Genomic DNA, 20564 nt, shown 5'->3' on the forward strand with positions numbered 1-20564 from the left:
GGACTAGAATAAATAAGATTAGGTAAACATGTATACGTGCAAGAGCATTCACACATATACATGCATTCAAAACAATTTCCTTGCATAAAAACAGTAATTTGAAAATAAAATATAACCAAGATAACTTCAAAACTTTATTGAAATAAATGGGAAAAATTGAACAAAAAGAGTCAAGTATTCTGTTGCTAGATGAAAGCTGATTTTCAGGGAGCTCTCATTTTTTCTCAATGTTAATCTATATATATATTTAATTCTGTCTGAATAAAATGATCAATTATCCTAAATACTTCTGGAACATGTAGAAGGTGTGAGTAAAAAGAAAGAGTTTTCATAAAGTAGTATAGTTAGAGGAAGTTTATAATGGCCAGATAGTATAACATGGAGTGCCACCACAGTGATGAAGTCAGGTTAGTACTAATGCTAGCAGCAAAAAATAAGTAAAAAAAAAAAAAAGTTCTTTGAGATAAGAACAGCGTCTAAATGTGTGCAGATGCACATAAAGGATGATATAAAAAGTACCACAAATCTCAAATCAATGAAGGATCACGCCACAAAAAGCTTGATTCACATGCTTATCTCATATCATTCCACGTGAATAAAAAGTTGATTGTTAAAACATATAATATTTTAAACTTAATAAAGTAATGTTAGGCAAAAGTTTATGTTTTTTTTCGAAATAAACATTAAAAAAACAAAAAAACAAGGGCCCAAAACCAAACTATAAAAAACAATTTTAATTCATAAAAATTAAAAAAAATATTTTCATGTAAAAACATCACAAAAATAAAATGTTACTAACCTGGGAGAACAACTGCAACAATAAGATAAAAATCAAATAAATAGTCTTATAATGAGTTTTATGTAAACTAATAAGAACAATGCAAAGCAAACAAAAACCAGATAAAGTATTTTAACATAATGACAAACATGTCAAAATGTTTATTTCATTTATAGACAAATTACTATACTTTAAAACCACTTCTTTAACCTTATTCTTAATAAAGTAGCATTGCTTTAAAAAGTTGACAAAAATTTTGGTAGTGTTACATGTTGGAGGGGAAAGGATTAGTGATACAAACTTTCTGGAAACTATTTTGCATTATGTATATTGAATTTTAAATATGTTCATAAACTCTGATCCAAATACTTTTATTTCCCATATGTAGTCTAAGAAATAATATGCACTTAGAAAAAAAAAGATTTATGGCAAATATATTCAGTAGGGAGTTATTTATAGTCGTAAAAATGTGGTAAGAGCTTAAATGATCAACAGACTAAATATTGTAATTGATTGTGGTATTTGCATATATGAAGGAGCACCATACAACCATTTAAATAATAGATGCAAGGCTCTTCTTAAAAAGAAAATCATGCTTTTGGCATAATGGTAAATGATAAAATACATAATTCAATATTGTATATAAAATATAAGTTCAAGTATATAAACAATGTACAGAGAAAAAAATATTACGTGGAAATGACTAATGTTAGCAGCATCTGCCTTTGAATGGCAGAATTTTAAGTTAATCCTTTTATTATTAATTGCAGTTTTTTAAAAATTCATTTTGTTTATACTCGTCTTGGCTCAGCAGTTTTTCTTTAGGTTGAATATTTGCTTTCCCAATTACTGCATTAAGGAGCAAATGCTTGCTTGCTATATATTTCATCATAAAAAAATAAAACTGTCATTTTTTAATAAAGTCACTGATTCATTCAGTTAGAAGGGGTCTACTTTCCCCCAAACGGAGTAACTTCTGGTTGGACTAAAACTCAAATTCAGATCCTCTCAGGAAAAAATAGAAAACTGTAGACCAATCTGGGGAGAAAATACCTTGACAACAGACCCACATTCACTCAGAAGCTGTCAAAACCATATTCTATCACTGACTGGTATTACTGTGTCACCAGTCCCCAGAATTGTTTCAGTAGAGCTTAGTCTAGGGGCTAGCAGCTTTCCTTATCTGTAAAGTCTGGTTAACTGAAAGGACTTTGGCTTTCTGTATAGACCTACTCATCCTGCACCGAGGGGCAGAGTGGAAGGAAAAAAAAAAAAAAAAAGAAAATCTCAATTTCTAAAGGAACAAACTACACTCTCCAATCTAGTTTTACCATCCTATGTATCATTCTATGATTGTATGGCTTGTTACTGATAGATTAAGCTTTCTATTTAATAATTTAAGTAAGAATATCCAAGAGAAACAAATAAAAGGAAAATGTAAAGGAACTGACGATTGTTGTCTTGTGAAAAGCAAAAAGGATAAGCTAATGGCAGCTGGGCAGGAGTTTAATGAAGGTAAGGAATAGTCAAAGGCTGTCTTTTGCTTTGCCTTATTCCTTGCTAATCTTCTCGCACCGTCAAGCATATGTAGGAAAGAAACCAACAAAGGGAACAATGTTAACCAGAGTGAACTTCTTATGACTTCATTGTTAAAAAGAAATAAGATCTTGTTTCATTAAGTCCCAGTATTTTAAAAATCAAATTAGGCCCACAAAGAAATACGTAATTTATGGTTATACATAAACGATAAAAGAATGTAACGGTATGCCAGCATTCACAGAAAGGTAGAAAAGATGAGTTCTCCAAAATAATCACTGCAAAGCCCACTGTTATTTTCTGTTGTTGTTGTTCACAAGAAACACTCCCATCCCTTTAAGATACAAATTATGCTACTGCCAGAACTGGTACGATATCAGTGGAAACAACTCTATCAGGCTTCCTATTATAAACTATAATTCTAGGCTTTATAGCTTGGCTCTTTCAAAGTAAAGTATGTTGGGCAGAGACTAAGCATACAAATTGTCAGCCAAAATACATTAAATCTGGTTGAGCTGTCCTTTTTTGGAAAATGCAAATTGGAGTGCTCTGCGCTGCGTGCAGTTAGTGTTTGGCATGGGCCTACAAGAATGCCTTCTGGTACTGTGACCAAAAAAAAAAAAAAAAAAGAATTTTAAGAGGCAAATTTTGAAACAGAATGGTTATTATTTCAAAATGTGCAAATTTGAAGTTGTTACCGTAAAGAAGGGTTTTAGCTCACAAAAAAGTATTTCATCTAACACCATATAGTGGACTACACTCAGTCCAAGCTTATGGGAAAATGTCCACTTGATGGTGTCATGTAATTACAACATTTAAAGGAATCATTGACTCATGGTAGTGCCTGTGATTATTGTCTTCTGTGTTAACTAAGGGAAAATGGCTTCAATTAGCAGATGGCTCTTGTATCTAAAAGTTATGTTTATGAATTTTGCTTCAAAGATGCAGGAATAGAATAAGGAACTCAGTCTGAAAGAGTTCTGGTCATACCAGCAACTTGAAGTTTTGTCCTTTGGTTATCCTAGATCTACAAATTCCTTTTTTTTTTTTTTTTTTAATTGAAGCATAGTTTACATACAATGTTATATTAGTTTCAGGTGTACAACATATTGATTCAACAATTCCACATCTTACTCAGTGCTCACCACAGTAAGTGTCCCTTGTGTCATCTGTGAACATGCGATATTATTACAAGATTATTGACTACGTTCCCTGTGTTGTATTTTTGGTCTCTGTGACTTGTTTATTGTATAACCGGAAGTCTGTACCTGTTAATCCCCTTCACTTATTTTGCCTATGCCCCACCCACCTCCCCTCTGGCAACCACCTGTTTTGTCTCTAATTAGAGTCTGATTTTTTGTTTGTCCGTTTGTTTCGTTCTTTTAGATTACACATATAAGTGAAATCAAACGGTATTTGTCTTTCTGACTTCTTTTATTTAGCATAAATTACAAACCACTTTTTAAAAGTTCATGGAGGTTGATTTTTTCTTTTTGCTAGTTTTTCACTGTAGCATCAGCATAGTAATGGTATCTATGGTAACAAGGTATTATTCAAAGGTAATAGTAAGTGGCCCCAATATTGGTCAGTTGATGACTCACTCAGTCTTTTCAAAATTACATTGTAACTTACTTGCTGGCCTTTCATTCATTCAAGAATATTTACTGAGTTTCTTTTGTATGTCAGGTACTGTGGAAATAAGAGAAAGAGGAACAAGGTTCCTGTCTTTGTGGAGCTGATACAAGGAGTTCACAATTTTATCAGTAACACTTCTGTTGTGTTCTTAGCTTCGGGAAACTGAAGAACAATTTTTGAAAATATAAATTGGTAAACTCAGGTGGAAAAATGTTTTACTCATACTTGCCTCACTTGAAAATTGTATTTTAGGGGTGCCTGGGTGGCTCAGTGTCATAATCTTCGGCTCAGGTCATAATCTCGCATTTGTGGGTTCAAGCCCCATGGCGGGCTCTGTGCTGACAGCTCAGAGCCTGGAGCCTGCTTCTGATTCTGCGTCTCCCTCTCTCTCTGCCCCTCCCTTGATCATGCTCTGTCTCTCTCAAAATAAAATAAAACGTTAAACAAATAAAGTAAAATAAAATAAAATAAAATAAAATAAAATAAAATAAAATAAAATAAAATAAAATAAAATAATGTTTTAATATATACACAAAATAAATTTTTTTAATGAGCATTTCATTGTTTAATACAATCCCTATCTTTTAATAACTGTAGAAAACTTTTTTCTGAAAAAAAAAAGTTGACTCTGGATTCTTTGTTCCTTGATACCTGTTGATGAGTGTAATATTTCCTCAAATATAAAACTCCCTTAACTTTGACCTTCCTTTAACTTCCTATTTGGAAATTTCTTGATAAATTTGTTTCTCTACCAGCTAATAATGATATTGGCTGCTAAAAATCAATAAACATGAAAAGTAATGGCCTCCAACAATTTACTTTTATTAGATCTGCAGCGAGTTTTCATATCATTTACCCTGCAACTCAGTCTCCAATTTTATTTTATTTTACTTTTTGTAACCACTACCTTGTTTTGGTTTTTGTTTTTTTTTTCCTCAGGTAGAAAAGGAAGAGGAAAAGTGAGGCAAAATTCAACTAATGCATCATTCTGACACATCCGTTGTTTGGCCAGTGGTGTGCAGTCTGCTATTTCTGATATAATAAATGTTTATGGTACTTCTAGTTTAATGAATGCCCTGGGCTCCAGGACTTGTCTGTGTATTTCTGTGGCATATATCTTTAGTGAGAAAAAGATGGTGTTGTCTGTTTAAACTAATAGAAAGTAAAGCTGAATGGAAAAATTAGATTCAAGAGCAGTTGCCTCAACGCAGCTTTCTCAGAGAATCGATCCAGAACTGCGGGGAGCAAGGCAAGGCAGGAGTGGCAGCTGTGGGGTCAGTCCATTAAAGCAAAGGAAGTGAGCAGAAGCATTGGAAGGAACACGGATTTCATTTTGAGTTAGTTAGGGTCATTGTTTCAATAACCAATCATTTTCTCCTTTATTCATCAAGAACTGAATAGGAATTTTCTCAAAGGAAATCTAATGACACATCTCATCCTCTGCGGACCACAGGCGACACGTCTCCAAAAAATGACAAGATTAAGAAAGTGCGACATAGGAAGTGTATATAATACAAGAGAGGGTTGGAGTAAAATAATCAAGATGACGTTCTTTTTTTTTTTAAGAATTAAAAAAAAATTAAGGAATAATCTAGAAGGTATCCCATCTAAAATAGACACATTATTGTAAACAGCTGCATATACACTATCCCCTGAAATTCTTACTTCAGTTGTTCTGTAAATAGATTGGGAGGCTGTGATCTACTGAGACAGACTTCATGTCCGATTCCTGCTTCCACAAAATATTTCTCTTTTAAACATTTTTAAATGTTTGTAAGTAAATTAAGAGTCTTAAATGGCACAATGTGAGTAAACATGGAAATGAAATCCAAGCGCAGGTCTCAGTGACTCCAGAGGCAGCCTGTCCTTCAAACCACCACTCTGCAAAATGCAGACAGCAGTAGCTGAACATCTCACAAGATCCAACACTCATTCTTAACAACAGTTCTTAAAAATACATACGTGTATCTAAATGCATCAAATAAAATAGAAGTATACCTTAAACTGAAAGCAAATTTCATAATTAAGTTAAAAATTCATTCTTATACAGGATAAGGGTGCCCCATTTTAGCTGTTATTTTTTATACAGAAAACCTGTGAAATTCAAACACCCTCCTTATTGAAACATTTTCTTCTTAAGGTCCCAGGACTTCTGCTAGCTGGTCATTTCAAGTTCCTACTCCACTCTTCTATTATTATCATCATTATTATTATTTCCCTGTTAAGGCTCAGTCTTGTGCTTTCTTCTAGTCTCTACAAATACACTCTTGCAGGAAATAACTTATGCAGCTTCAGGCTTTTTAGTACTGTATACATGCTAATGACTCTCAAACAAATCTCTAGTCCTCATTTCCTCCTGCATTCTAGCCTTTGTTCCAGTGTAAATTATCATCTTAGATGTCTAAAGGGAAATCAGAATTGATATAAATTAACATACAAAGATTCTCTTGGTCCCATCACCTCACCAAATAAACAAAAAAGAACAAAACAGTCTAACAAACAAAAACAAACACATGTGAACACAACTCCCAACCAAACTAACTCTCATTTACTCTTTTCCTCCACTAAGGAAACAGACATCATTTTCTGCCCAGAATAGAAGACTATTTTGACCCCATTCTTGCTTGTTTTCACTCTCCACATCCAATATCTAATTCATCAACAATTATGCCTCCAAGATCTACTTTAACTCTACTTTCAAACTCCACTGATGTAACCCAAATTAAAACTACTTTCATTGCTCATTTCGGTTCCACAATAGCCATTTAAATGGTTCCTTGTTTATATTCTTGTCTTATTACCCATTTCCTCACAGTGCACAGAACAATTATTATATTTATATTATATGATGTGCATAAGATCACATCTTCTTTTTTTTAATTTCTCTATGAATTGCATATTACATTAGAATAAAACCTAAACCTCTCCAGTGCTTTTTATAAAGTAAGGCATGATTGGGGTCCCTGCCTACTGGGTCAGCCCAAAACGTACTCAGATCTAGTTCTATTATCCTTCAATCTGTTTCCAGAAAATATTCCAAACTTTTTGTGACAACTTTTAGCAGGCCGGACCTTTCTTATCTTTCAATCTGAGCCTGAATATTTTTAAAAAGAGAATGTGTAAGTCAAAGTATATACAAGTAATGAAATATAAGGTGGCTATAAAACACCATTTAAATACGTTTAATGGTAATAAAATAAATGACATGAACAAAAAAAATTATATTCCCTATTATATGTATATATATTTTATTTTGTAAATGTTTATTCATTTTTGAGAGAGAGAGAAAGAGAGAGAGAGAGAGAGAGAGAGAGAGAACAAGCAGGGGAGGGGCAAAGAGAGAGAGACACACACACAAAATGTGAAGCAGCCTCCAGCTCTGAGCTGTCAGCACAGAGCCCTTTGTGGGGTTTGAACTCACGAACCCAGAAATCATGACCTGAGCCGAGGTCAGACGTTTAAGCCACTGAACCACTCAGGCGCCCCAATTCTCCATTATATTAATACCACAAATATATTACATTTTATTAATAAATATGTATAATATATACAGAAGGATATGCCAAAAAATTGCAGTGGTTTTTTTTCATTTTGGAGAAAATAATAAAGAATATGAATTTCCTTCTTATATTTTATAATATCTCAAATTTCCTTCACCAATTTTGCATATTCAGAATGATGCTAAGGTTGAAGTTTATTGCTTAAAATTATATCATATTTAAATTTTAATATGAATTTACAAATATTTTGCATTTGATTTATTGAGTGCCTATGGAGCCTTTTTCCTGCTGAGAAAAATGTCAAACATCAAGCACTTGCCTGTAAACAAACAGCAGTTTTACAGCTTTTTACACGGTACTTGTTTTTATATAATTACTAAACTATGGGGTGCTTAGAAAACACTCAGTACTATGTTGCAACATGAAATTTTTAATCATATGCTTTCGTGTAGAGCCCCTCCCTAAAAATGTGGTGAAAATCTCAAGAGAAGGGAAGGTAACCTGGCTACGTGCACGTGTGCAACATTCCTCATAACTCTGTAAGACAGACCGCCCATTCTGACTGTATATTACCATATATGGGTTACCATATGTGGGAGACAGAGCAAAAGTGGTACAAAAGGCACCCCCACACACACACACCACTACACTCAGAGCTCAACCCTTTGGGTCTTAGCCTGCTAAACCCATGCCAGCACGAATAAAGTTGCTTCCTGGAAAGAAAAGCTTCAGAGTCCCCATTCCGTGTGTGTGGCTCACTGCTACACTTTGACACCCTGAAATGACCTCAAGAGTGCCAGAATCTGACTCATAATTTTGACATCATCTCCAAATTAAATTAGAAAAACCCTAAGAACTTTAATCTTAGGGAGATTATATACTGATTTTTAAACTATAAATTCTCAAACACTGCAATTAACACAGCTTATATTTTTTCCACATAAAATGTGGATTAATTCTGTGGATTACCTATTGCATTAGAATAAAATATATGTCCATCTGTTGCACCCTATAAAGCCATGGCTTGCTTGTTCTAAATATGTTTGCCTCTTAGCCATAGATCAATGGACTAACACAGTACTCTATGATTTATAGTGATAGAAAAAGTAGGGCAGATTAAACATGGTTTCAAATATGTTGCAATAAAATACTGAAGTTGTGTGATAATGAAGACAACATATTAAGTGAAGGTAAAATTTAGGCTAATTAGTATATACCATAGACATTAAAATAACCCAAAATTGTGTAGGAATAAAATAATTACATTTAAATGACAGCTGCTGATATATACCAGAGCATTTTATTCAATAAACATTGATGTGTACCCACTGGGAGATATTATGTAAAAGAAATAACGGAAATGATAACTTTATAGATCTTGGTACTTTATCCATGTGAAAGAAACATATCTAATTCTTCAGCTAGAATAGATTTTCAAAGTCATGCAAAATTTGCTGAATATGACTAATTTGAAGTTATCAGAATTTCAAAAGCCAGTATCTGAATTTAGAGTTGTTTAAACTCTATTACAAAGGATTAATAATAACACTAAAGAGTCTAAGGAATCAATTGCTTTTAAAAAAGGCAAAATTCATCTCGCTAATCTCCCAGTATTGTTACACAATTATGATACTTTTCAGCATTTACCAGGATAAAATTAGCAGAAAATTTGTTGAAATATTAAAAACAATATAATATAATATAAATATAATATTTATAAAACTTTGGATTTTAATGAAAAATTAATTTAATGAAGCAAAGCTAAGATATAATATTTTTCTAAAAACAATTTCAAAATAAACGACTTGGTGTTAGTTCCTTTTTTTACTTAAGACTCTAAACTCTGTTGAATTTTGTTTATGAGAAAGGCATACATCTGAAAATAAAATCTACATTATCAGGGTAAGTTGGACGTCTGTTCTCTCAATGATTTTCACTCTGTGCTTGAACTGTTAAAACCAAAAATAAAGGTAAGTGATGGTCTAAATACTTCAGTTTGACTTCAGAGTGTCATATATTATTTTAATGAAATAGCACGATTTTTATCACATAGCGGCTTTACATTAACAGGAAATGGCAAGAAGGAATGTAGACAATAAAGTGATTATAACACTGTAGAATGTAAGAATTGGAAGAGACTTAGAATCAATCTATTCTTGCCTCTTAATTTTATGCATGAAGGAACCCAGTGTTTTCCTCAAGATCCTAGTGCTAAATGGAAAGTTCAACTTGCATCTTCACCCTTCACCTCCCTTACCCTGCTTAATACAAAGTATCTGATTCTCTCTCTCTTTTTAAAATTTTTTATTAATGTTTATTTATTTTTGAGAGAGAGACAGAGCATGAGTGGGGGAGGGGCAGAGATAGAGAGACACACACACACACACACAGAATCCAAAGCTGACTCCAGGCTCTGAGCTGTCAGCACAGAGACTGACATGGGGCTCGAACTCAGGAACTGTGAGATCATGACCTGAGCCGAAGTCGGACGCTTAACTGACTGAGCCACCCAGGCTCCCCTCTGATTCTCTTTTAAACTAGATTAACAAATTTCTTTGAAACTATACCTACACCTATAAAGTTACACTTGCCTAATTTATATATACATATCCCCAAACTGTAATCTGTAAAACAAAAAATAAAAAAAACAAAAAATGAAATAAGAGCCTCCTTGTAATCACAGATGAAAAGCCATACTGTTCAAAGCTGAAGACATCTTTGCACTTAAAACTTTTCCTCACACGAGATTTATGAGACTTTCACACAAACAGTAGGTAAAGAGTGATGAGGAAGCATAAGGCAGGCAACTTACAAGGGCAAACTACAACCTAGTATACCCCCTCCCCCAGGTGGAACATGTATGATATTCCTTGGACACTCTGGGCTACCCCCAAACAGGAAGGGACAAACAAACAAATGGTTAAACTGAGTCTCCTCCAGTTTACAAGGAAAAAGGCAATCCCATCAATAGCCTAAAGTGCAGGAACTTTCTACTGTCTTATTCTCAATGCTTTGCTAAAGGGAAAAACAACTTTAGCTTGATAACAGCTCTGCCTCCAGTAATCTGTGAGTCTTTAGCACATGAAAAATCTCTTTAGAAAGTTCCCTTTTGACTTTACCTCCCCCAAATCCATGGTATATAACCAGTTACCAGTTATTCTCCACAACCCCAGTGCAGCTCTTTCTGCCCACAGGTCTAATCCCTGTGCTTTAATGAAATCTCCTTTTTGCACCAAAGACATCTTCAAGAATTCTTTCTTGGCGGTTAGCTCCAAAAACCCACCATCACCCCAAAACTTCATCAGAGAGCACTTTGCATTACAATATAACTCATAAAACCCCTAATCCCAGAAAACTGCCTGAAATATTTAGGTAATAATCAAATGTTTGTCGTAGCTAGTTAGCTTCTAATTTCATCAATAACATTTCTGGAAGAAATTGTGTATCTGGAAGAATCATATATAAGAATTAATATATATATATATTGTGTAATATATATATTAATATATATATATATATATATATATTGTGTTTTATAATAAGGAATATACATAGTTCCTAAAATCCTTGGAATTTCCCAAATGCTGTGAACTCTAAAGGTGTTTTTGTTATGTAAATGATGTGCCTTTGGAAGACACCTAAGGGTGGGGCCGGTGGCCAAAGGCACCAACCCTGTGATTAGAGGGCTCTCCTGACCTCCAGGGGAGAAGGGCTGGAGGTTGAATCAGACACCAATGGCCAATGGTCCAATCAGTCACGCTTTGTCAGGAAGCCTGCATAAAATCCCAAAAGGACAGTGTTTGGAGAGCTTCAGGGTAGGTGAACACATGGAGATTCAGGGAGAGTGGTGGACTATGAGACTGTATAGAAGCTCTGGGCCCTTTTCCCCATACTTTATCCTATGCATCTTTTCCATCTGGCTGTTCCTAGTTATATCCTTTTATTAAAATCTGGTAATCTAGTGAGAAAACAGGTTTTGCTCTAGGAAATTTATTGAACCCACAGACGGGGTTTTTGGGACCCTTGATTTATAGTCATTTTGTCAGTAGCACATATAACAACTTCAGCTTTCAACTGGTGTGTGAAGCAGGGGGGTGGGTGTGTGTGTGTGCAGTTCAGTAGGACTGAACCCTTAACCTGCAGAATCTGGCACTTACTCTGGGTAGTGTTAGAATTGAATGAATAATAGGACACTTACTTAGTGTCTGAAGAATTGAATTGTTTGATGGTGGGGCAAAATCCTCCAGCCCTAAATTAGTGGGCAGAACACAAAAGAAAAAAATATATATATGTATACACACACATTTGCAAATACACACATATATATGGACTTATACATATAACACACACCACCAGAAATAGAATCCTTTAATAAAGTTATTCCTTACCAATATTGCAATTTGTATGAGATATTACCAGTTTTTCTCTCTTTTCATTACTAATTTCTGCTTCTGACCCTCTGTACTGCACAGCTTCAAATAACACAAACAATGAAAATGGTATCTGTTTTATTTGTGTGGATTCAATGAAAAAGATAATGTTTAAAGAGATCAAATTAAAGGGATTTTAATTTAAACTGAGTTTGTCACAGGAAAAGATCCTTCCCTAAAAGCCTAAATGATTGCTAGTTAACTCAGAGTCTATGCAGAGACAACTGGCTATAAAGTCCCTACAAAGAGAAAGAACATACAGTCTTTTAAAAATAGGCCAAAGGCTTGTGTGTGGAAGTGTAATGTTCAACATTGCTGGTGGCTCATCATCAGCCTGGAAAGATGACAAAGGCTGGATATTGGAGAGTCCTGTAAACCATGTTTACGATTTTCAACATTTTCCTATTGAATTCATTGCGTAGTTTTAAGCACTGCAATAATTATCAAATTTTTATTTTTTTAAAAATTTACTCTGATATGGGTGCCTGGGTGGCTCAGTTGATTGAACATCAGACTCTTGATTTCTGCTCAAGTCATGATCTCACGGTTCATGGTTCGTCTATCAGCTTGGGATTTTCTCTCTGATCCTCCCCTTCTCTCTGCCCCTTCCCTGCTCATGCTTGCTTTCTCTCTCTCTCCCAAAACAAATAAGATCAACATTAAAAAAAAATGACTCTGATATAGTAGGGTGAAAGTTTGGAGCAGGACAAAAGTTGATACACTGGGCACAGTATACTGCAGAATGAGTTAGTAGCCTACTGGAATAATGCAGAGAGAAGGATGACATAAGAAAGAGGGTAGTTAGTGGAAGGAGAACAGTGGGGGAAAATCGCGTTATTTTGTATGTAAAAGAAACATTTTTAGATAATGAGAAGAGAAACAGATGACTCTAAGGTTTTTGTTGATGGAAATAAGCAGACAGAATACCATTTGCCAAGATAGATAACACAGAAAAGGGAGCTAGTTTGTGAGGAAATATGAAAAGTTTGAATATATGTGTTTGAAGTGCTATAAAAAACTTAGAAGATGCTTAGTGATCATTTGGGTATATGTTTATGTCCAAGTCTTAGAAGCACAGGCTGGAAATACAAGTTATGAAGTCCATCAAGGTTATTTTATGTGTCATATATAATTTACAAACATTAGGGTCATTGTCTCATTAATAATAATACTATGATAGACACTATGATTTTCTTTATACACTTGAAGGTTGAAATAGCTTAGGTAGATTTCTCAATATCATATATTAAATTAGTAGCAACATCTCCCAAGATCATAACTTCAGTTATCTAACTGCTGCAAAACAAACAATCTAAAATATTTATGACTTAAACCACAATTTTGTTAGTATTACATTTCATTACCTTGGATTCAAGAATTGGGACAGGACACAATGGGAAAAACTTATCTCTGCCTAAAATTTCTAGGATATCAGATGGGATAAATTGAACGGCTAGGAGTCAGAGCAGGTGATAGTTGGCTGAGTTGGTCTTGTTGCCTACACATGGCCTTTCCAAGTGGCTTTTCCAAAAGTTTATAGGTGTTCCATGATAGTTAATTTTTTTACCATGAGCTCGGGGCTCCAAGACGCATAACACATTAACTACCAGTCCTCTTCAAAGCTAAACCTGGAAAGAGCATAGCATCATTTCTACCACATTTTACTGGCCAAAAACAGTCAAAAATAAGATCAAACTCAAGTAGAGGGGACAAACCCCTCACCTCTCTATGGGAAGAGCTTGAATGTATTTGCGGCCATCTTTAAAGCCACCACACCTACAACCTTAACACTGGTAGTTACTCTAAGCTAAAATTGATTTCTATATGCTCCATTTGCAGCAAAGTTTCATCCACTGAGTGGATGATCAAGAAGTGTTTGTTCAACGATAATGCTAATGTAGAGATTATATTGTGTTAATTATAAATAAAAAATAGCCTTTGAATCATTTCAGATGTTCCACCATCTTGGACAAAGAAATGAAGGTATATAGAATACCATCCTAGCAATACTTTTGAACTCTTCTAGTTGTAGTTGTCTGTGAATTATTCAAGCTGAGACTCCAATGCAAGGTCTTTCATATTCTGTTTGAAGATTCTAATTTTGGATGTGTCCTCTTGCAAATATTCTCATTGACAGAATGTATTAGAGTACTCTGTAGAGCTCTACCTTAGTGTAACTGATAGCTTGTTGCCCACTGATTGTTAAGAAACTCAGCAGTAAGATGACTTCATAGAAAAGGTCAAAGTCTGCTTTTGGCAAAGAGCAAACTCCATACAGAGAATAATATCATTCTAAGTTAACCACTTTCTCAGAACAATGTTGTCATTCATATGGATGAATAAACCAAATCAAAAAATGTTCCCAACTCACGCAATCACCAACATTATGTAAAATGATGAAATGGCTTTGATTAGCAATCAGAAATATCAAACAATCAGGTATCGAGCTTCAATTTTCTTTTATCCCTCAGAACTTTTAAGAATGGCATTTTATGCTATGTAAGTTCTTCATAGAATTATTTTACAAAGAATGAATATTAATGTTGAATCAGCAATACAGTATGCAATACCACTCAGCCTATTAAGAAAAACAAATGATATTGTAGGAATTGAATTATAACTGTTTCTTACAGAATTACAGCCTACAGTCACAACAGACATCAATAGACACACAACTTGCAAAAGAGATTAACAATTTAGTTATTTTAATGTATCAAATAATTCTGATCAAGGTGAGGAAGTACTAAAAAAAACAGGAATTGTAGCTGGAATCCTGGTTCTTCTGGAAAAGCAAGGTCTGAGGAAGTGAAATAAAAATATGACTGGCAAAAAAGGTGAACAGAATACTTTGGCAAGTTATGAAAGAGTAAAAAATAATAAGAGTAAAAAATAATAAATTAGGACAAATAAATAGATGAGAATACCTTGAGAAAAATCTTCCCAGGGAAATGCCTTTAATATCAATATAACATATTTTCTAGGTGTTTCAATTGTTCATTACTTTTTTTTAACGTTTATTTATTTTTGAGACAGAGAGAGACAGCATGAACGGGAGAGGGTCAGAGAGAAGGAGACACAGAATCTGAAACAGGCTCCAGGCTCCGAGCTGTCAGCACAGAGCCAACGCGGGGCTTGAACTCACGGACCGCGAGATCATGACCTGAGCTGAAGTCCGACGCTCAACCCGCTGAGCCACCCAGGCGCCCCTCAATTGTTCATTATTGATGTTATATAAAATATGTCTTTCATAGACAAGATTCCATAAATGCACTGATTCTTAATGTCCTATTTTTCTTACTCTCCCATTTCATTTCCATTTGCAGCATGCCACTGCTATGGAAAACCAGACATCTCAGGTATTAAGGGATCTTCTCTGTGTTTCTGTTACAATACTGCCCTCATTATAATAGCTAAGCTATTATTTCATAGACATATTTTATCCAAAAGATGAGTATTTTTGTTGATTCATTTAACGAAATTTATTATAGTTTTATTTTTATAATTTTAAACGCAAATTTGAATATTGTTTGTAGCCCTGAAGTTCTCTTTTCTACGGCAAGAATACATACCTAAATTAACATCATCTCAATGAAATTACTTTGGAATAAAATATGTTAAAATTAGAGACAACTAAGTCATTTTTACAGAATGACTGTCCTAAGCTTCATCTCCTTCTGGTACCCCCAATTCCATATTTACCTTAATAAAAAAATGGGGCGCCTGGGTGGTTCAGTTGGTTAAGCTTCTGACTTTGGCTCAGGTCATGATCTCACAGTTCGTGGGTTCAAGCCCTGCGTCGGGCTCTGTGCTGACAGCTCAGAGCCTGGAGCCTGCTTCAGATTCTGTGTCTCCCTCTCTTTCTACCCCTCCCCTGCTCATGCTCTGTCTCTCTCTGTCTCTCAAAAATAAATAAATTAAAAAAAAAAAAAAAAAAGGCCTCACCTGCTTAAACAGATCTTCTACTTCCCTTCTCTTCTGCATTTTTATCTGGGAGTTTCCAGGGGCTGTTCTCACTTCCCTGGTCTCATTTGTCTCTCTTCAAATTTTGAGCTTACTGTCTTTTATAGAATTCTGTTTTCATCCAACAACTGCCTCATGACTGAGTAGCTGGAGAAGATACTGGTGATAGAAGCCTCCCCATTGTGACAGTTCCTAACCCACCCAAAGCTTCAGGAAAAACACACCAATATGTAACCCAGTTTCCTACCCTCAGCACTTGTTTCCTAGATACCAGAGAGTGCTATTTCTGCTTCATGTTTTGAAGACTTCCCCATGAAAAAGCTTCCCGGCTTCTGTCATTTTCTTTTTCTTCCTAGGCCACAGAAACTAAAATTACAATGTTTCAAAATGTAAAATAGATAATACTTTATCCTCCCCACTGAAGATTTCGCCAGGTTAGGTACAAAACTCTTTCTACTTCTTGGGAACCGATTCCTGGTTAGCTCCGTCAAACAGTTCACAGGATGTGCAACTAGTTTTAAATCTTGCCTGGCGCCACTGTAGACTTGCTTATGATCTAGCCTTATGAAAGATCTGTCTTCCAAAAGTATCAATCCCCAAAGTCAGAATCTTATCTACCTTCTTAATTTTGTTTACGTTGATTTATTTATTTTGAGAGAGACAGAAAGCATGAGTGGGGGTGGGGGGGGGAGGGGGGGCAGAGAGAGAGGGAGAGAGGGAGAATCCCTAGCAGGCTCTGCAGGGTCAGTGCACAGAGCCCAATGTGGGGTGGGGCTCAAAGACAGGAGACCAGTAGATCATGACCTGAGCTGAAATCAAGAGTTGGGCACTTAACCGACTGAGCCACCCCAGAGCCCCTACCTTCGTAAGTAAACACCAATAATTATTATAAATTCTATGAATGTTTTGCTTCTGTCTTAAAAGTTGAGGAAAATATAATTAACTTTATGGCAAGTCTATATAAGTGCTATCTTTGAGAAAAAAAGCACCAATTAGCAGTTAGGAGTAACATCGATGTTTTCTATAGGAAATTACAAAAAATCTGTTTCTAAATCAAACAAAACTACATCTTTATGCTAGCCAATTCAATCTTGTTGCAAAATACCACACTACCAGATGATTATCCCTTTAGTTGTTTATTTTCTAAATTAAATGAGAAAAGATGGAATGCATATTAAAAATAAACTATCCACTTATCCACACAATCTTACAGAACAATTATTACTCTAAATAATTTTATGGTTTTATTTTATTTGTACAAAATGAAGCTTAGCAATCATCTTTATGAAAGTACTTATAATGTAAAATAATAAAGATAATAATTAAAAAAAAATAAAGGTAAAGAGAAGTGCCAGAGTAATGCATTTATAGCCATAGGTATATCTTTACTTAGAAGTAGCAAGCAATATATATTTAACAGAATAATAAACATATTATTCTGGTGACTAGCCTGGGTGACTTAGTCAGTTAGGCTTCTATCTCTTGATTTCGGCTCATGTAGGATCTCACTGGTCTTTAGTTCAAGCCCAGTGTTGGTCTCTGCACTGACCTTGCGGGCCTACTTGGATTCTCTCTCTCTGCCCCTTTCTTCTTTTCTCTCTGCCCCTCCCTCCCTCCCTCCCTCTCTCTTTATGTAAATAAATAAACATTTAAAAAATATTCATTTTCCTAATTTAATAAAAATCCTATATTTATTAGATGCATGGATGAGCTTTATGTCTTTATGTTAAATTCATGTTTCCCTAAACTGGAGTGAAGATATACTTATGGGATTTATTAATTCGACCAATATTTATTAAACTCTTTCTATGTGCCAGATAATGATGTCTGATTGAGTGTTAGAAATAAAATATGCTATGGAATTGCTCATATGGGGGTAATTGAAAAAGACTTGGGGTATTCAAAAAATATTCCCCCAAAATATTACCCATAAAAGAAGAACTACAGGATAATTAGCAATCAGTCAAGCAAGGCAGAGTTCCAGGCAGAGAACAACCTATAGCAGTATGTTGGGACAAGAAAAAAAAAAATTAAATAACCGAGAATGAGTCAATCACACAGTGTAAGAATAGGAAAGTTTATAGATGAAACTTGACATTTAAAAAAATAAACAGGAGAGGTTCCTGTTTTTGGTAAAGACCAAATAAGGCTACTATTGGCAGACAAAAGCCATAAAATCTGTATGAAATACCAAAAACAAAACAAAACAACAACAACAAAAAAACAGTAAAAACTGTTAGGTATTGAGAAGCTTTCAAAGGGAAAGACACGTGGTGACTTTTCTTTCATGAAAACTTCTAACCTAAGGGCAAACCCTAGTCTGTACTAGGTGGGAAGCTTTAAGACTCTGACAGAAAACCACAGCCATTCTGGCCAGAAGAACCACAGAACAGAGAAACCACAAAGTTGCTCTGGGCAATTAAAGTAACTGGAAATTAAGGAAGTGTTGCCAGAAGAGAGAGAGCAGAAGCTCCAAACTCAATGAATAAACTGTCCATTAAAGAAGCACAGTTTGCAGGTAAGCCCAACCAAATGAAATGCCAGCTAAAACAGACCAAAAAAAAAAAAAAAAAAAATCAAACTCTTGGAATATATAACATAATCTAAAAACAACATTCCCAATTCCCAGGATATAATAAAAAAATATAAGTGGGTCTATAAAGAACAAAAGAAATATGACCCATATTCAGTAGAAAGGACAATCAGTGGATCCTGACAATGAGATGTTGATTTTAAAATGAACAGAAAAGAATCATAAAGCAGATTCTATAACCAAGCTCAACAATATCCCGAATATACACTTGTAACGAAAAAAATATCTCAGCAGAGAAATATCTGGAGTCTCTAAGATGGTGGCAGTGTCCATATTCCCTCATCAGCTAAACCTCTTCTATCACCCTATCATATGTTCCATTGAAATTTCAATTCAGCATCAGCACTTTCTATTTCTTTACTGCTCTTTCATTTTCCTTGACCAGTTCTCTTCCGATAATGTTTGTTTCTTTGTTTGTTTTTGTAAAAATATCACATGGCTTTTTCACTAGGAGATAAGGAGGCAACATATCTACAGGCTTTGGTATTCTTTCTCTAAGCTATGGTAACTGAAATCCATGTATACATGAACCACTGCTTGTGAGTTAAGGAAACAGAAGGACTCCCCAAAAATCTGGTTTTTGGTCCTTTTCCTGCTTCTATTCTTGCTGGGACCTGCACCTCACTTCACACATGCCTTATAAAGCACCTAATGTATGTGTCCTCTTTGGAAGGGACAAGGAGGTAATGACTTCTTTTCTTTTTTCTTTTCTGTTCTCTTTTCTTCTTTAAGGAATTTATTTATTTATTTATTTATTTATTTATTTACATTCAAGTTAGTTAGCATACAATGTAGTCTTGGCTTCAGGAGTACAACCCAATGATACATCTCTTACATATGAAACCCAGTGCTCATCCTGAAAAGTGCCCTCCTTAACACCCGTCACCCATTTAACCCACCTCCCTACCCACCACCCTTCCCAGCAACCCTCAGTTTGCTCTCTATATTTAAGTCTCCTATGGTTTGCCTCTTCCTCTGTTTTTAACTTATTTTTCCTTCCCTTCTCCTATGTTCATCTGTTGAGTATTTCAAATTCCACATGAGTGAAATCATATGATATCTGCCTCTCTCTGACTGACGTCTTTCACTTAGCATAATTCCCACCAGCTCCATCCACACTCTTGCAAATAGCACGAAAGAGAATGAAATCTTGCCATGTGCAAAAATGTGGAATTAATGATTTCTTTAGAATAGATAACATCTAAGGAAGGACCAGGTGAGAATGACCCACTGAAGCCATCATACATGTATTCCAGACAACTGGAGCTAGACACCTTGATTCAGCATCTCAACGCCAAGACCCCCTCCACCCCCGGCTCCAAGGAATAACACCTGGACCCTCATTTGACTCCTGGATGCCTGGGTGCACATATACACTAGACCACAATCTTCAATATCAGCCCCAGACCCTGAGCAAAGATGAGACTCTCTCTCATTTCCTTTCTGAGTCTCCCAGACACTCTGTATCTGCACTCTCTCTCTACCTTCAATAAACTGCTTTCACCTCCTGCTGGCTCAAGTTTGATTTCTATCCTGCAAACATCCAGGGACCCTCTTGTCTGGTCCTGTGGGACCCCCTCTAAGTCCCTGGATATGGCCTTCTGGGATCACTTGTATATATTAAGTTGGAAGATACAACATATAAACTCCAGCAAATTGACCATGTGTTAGAGAAAAATGAGACTTTAACTGAGAAGAAAAAAAAAAAAAACTTAAAATAAATCCTGAAGAATACCAATATTAAGAATTATAAAACAGAGATAAGTCTAAAAGAGACTGGAAATAAAAGACCAGGAATAGTATGAGTGTGTACTCCCTTCCCCCCCCCCCAAAAAAAAATGTTTCAAGGGAGACAGCAGAATTTGAAAATAAAGATGAAATGATGAGTAAGACAAAGACTGAGGAGTAACTAGCTTTTTTTTTAAAGCAGTAAAGTCATAGGAGCCTTTTAGAATTACTTTCAGAAACTGAAACTAATTCTAAAAATTGAGTGGGGGGTGCCTGGGTGGCTCGTTCAGTTAAGCATCTGACTTCAGCTCAGGTCATGATCTTACACTTCATGGGTCTGAGCCCCACATCGGGCTCTGTACTGACAGCTCAGAGCCTGGAACCTACTTTGGATTTTGTGTCTC

The 20564-nt window shown here is 35.2% G+C and overlaps 1 protein-coding gene across 1 annotated transcript in view; it reads right to left on the bottom strand.

The window, feature by feature from the left end:
• GALNTL6 (polypeptide N-acetylgalactosaminyltransferase like 6) overlaps positions 1-20564 on the bottom strand; it is a 1186276-nt gene that overhangs the window by 924739 nt on the left and 240973 nt on the right. The window lies entirely within an intron of this gene.

Source organism: Panthera tigris, chromosome B1 (genome assembly GCF_018350195.1).
Source record: "Panthera tigris isolate Pti1 chromosome B1, P.tigris_Pti1_mat1.1, whole genome shotgun sequence".
Taxonomy (NCBI): Eukaryota; Metazoa; Chordata; class Mammalia; order Carnivora; family Felidae; genus Panthera; species Panthera tigris.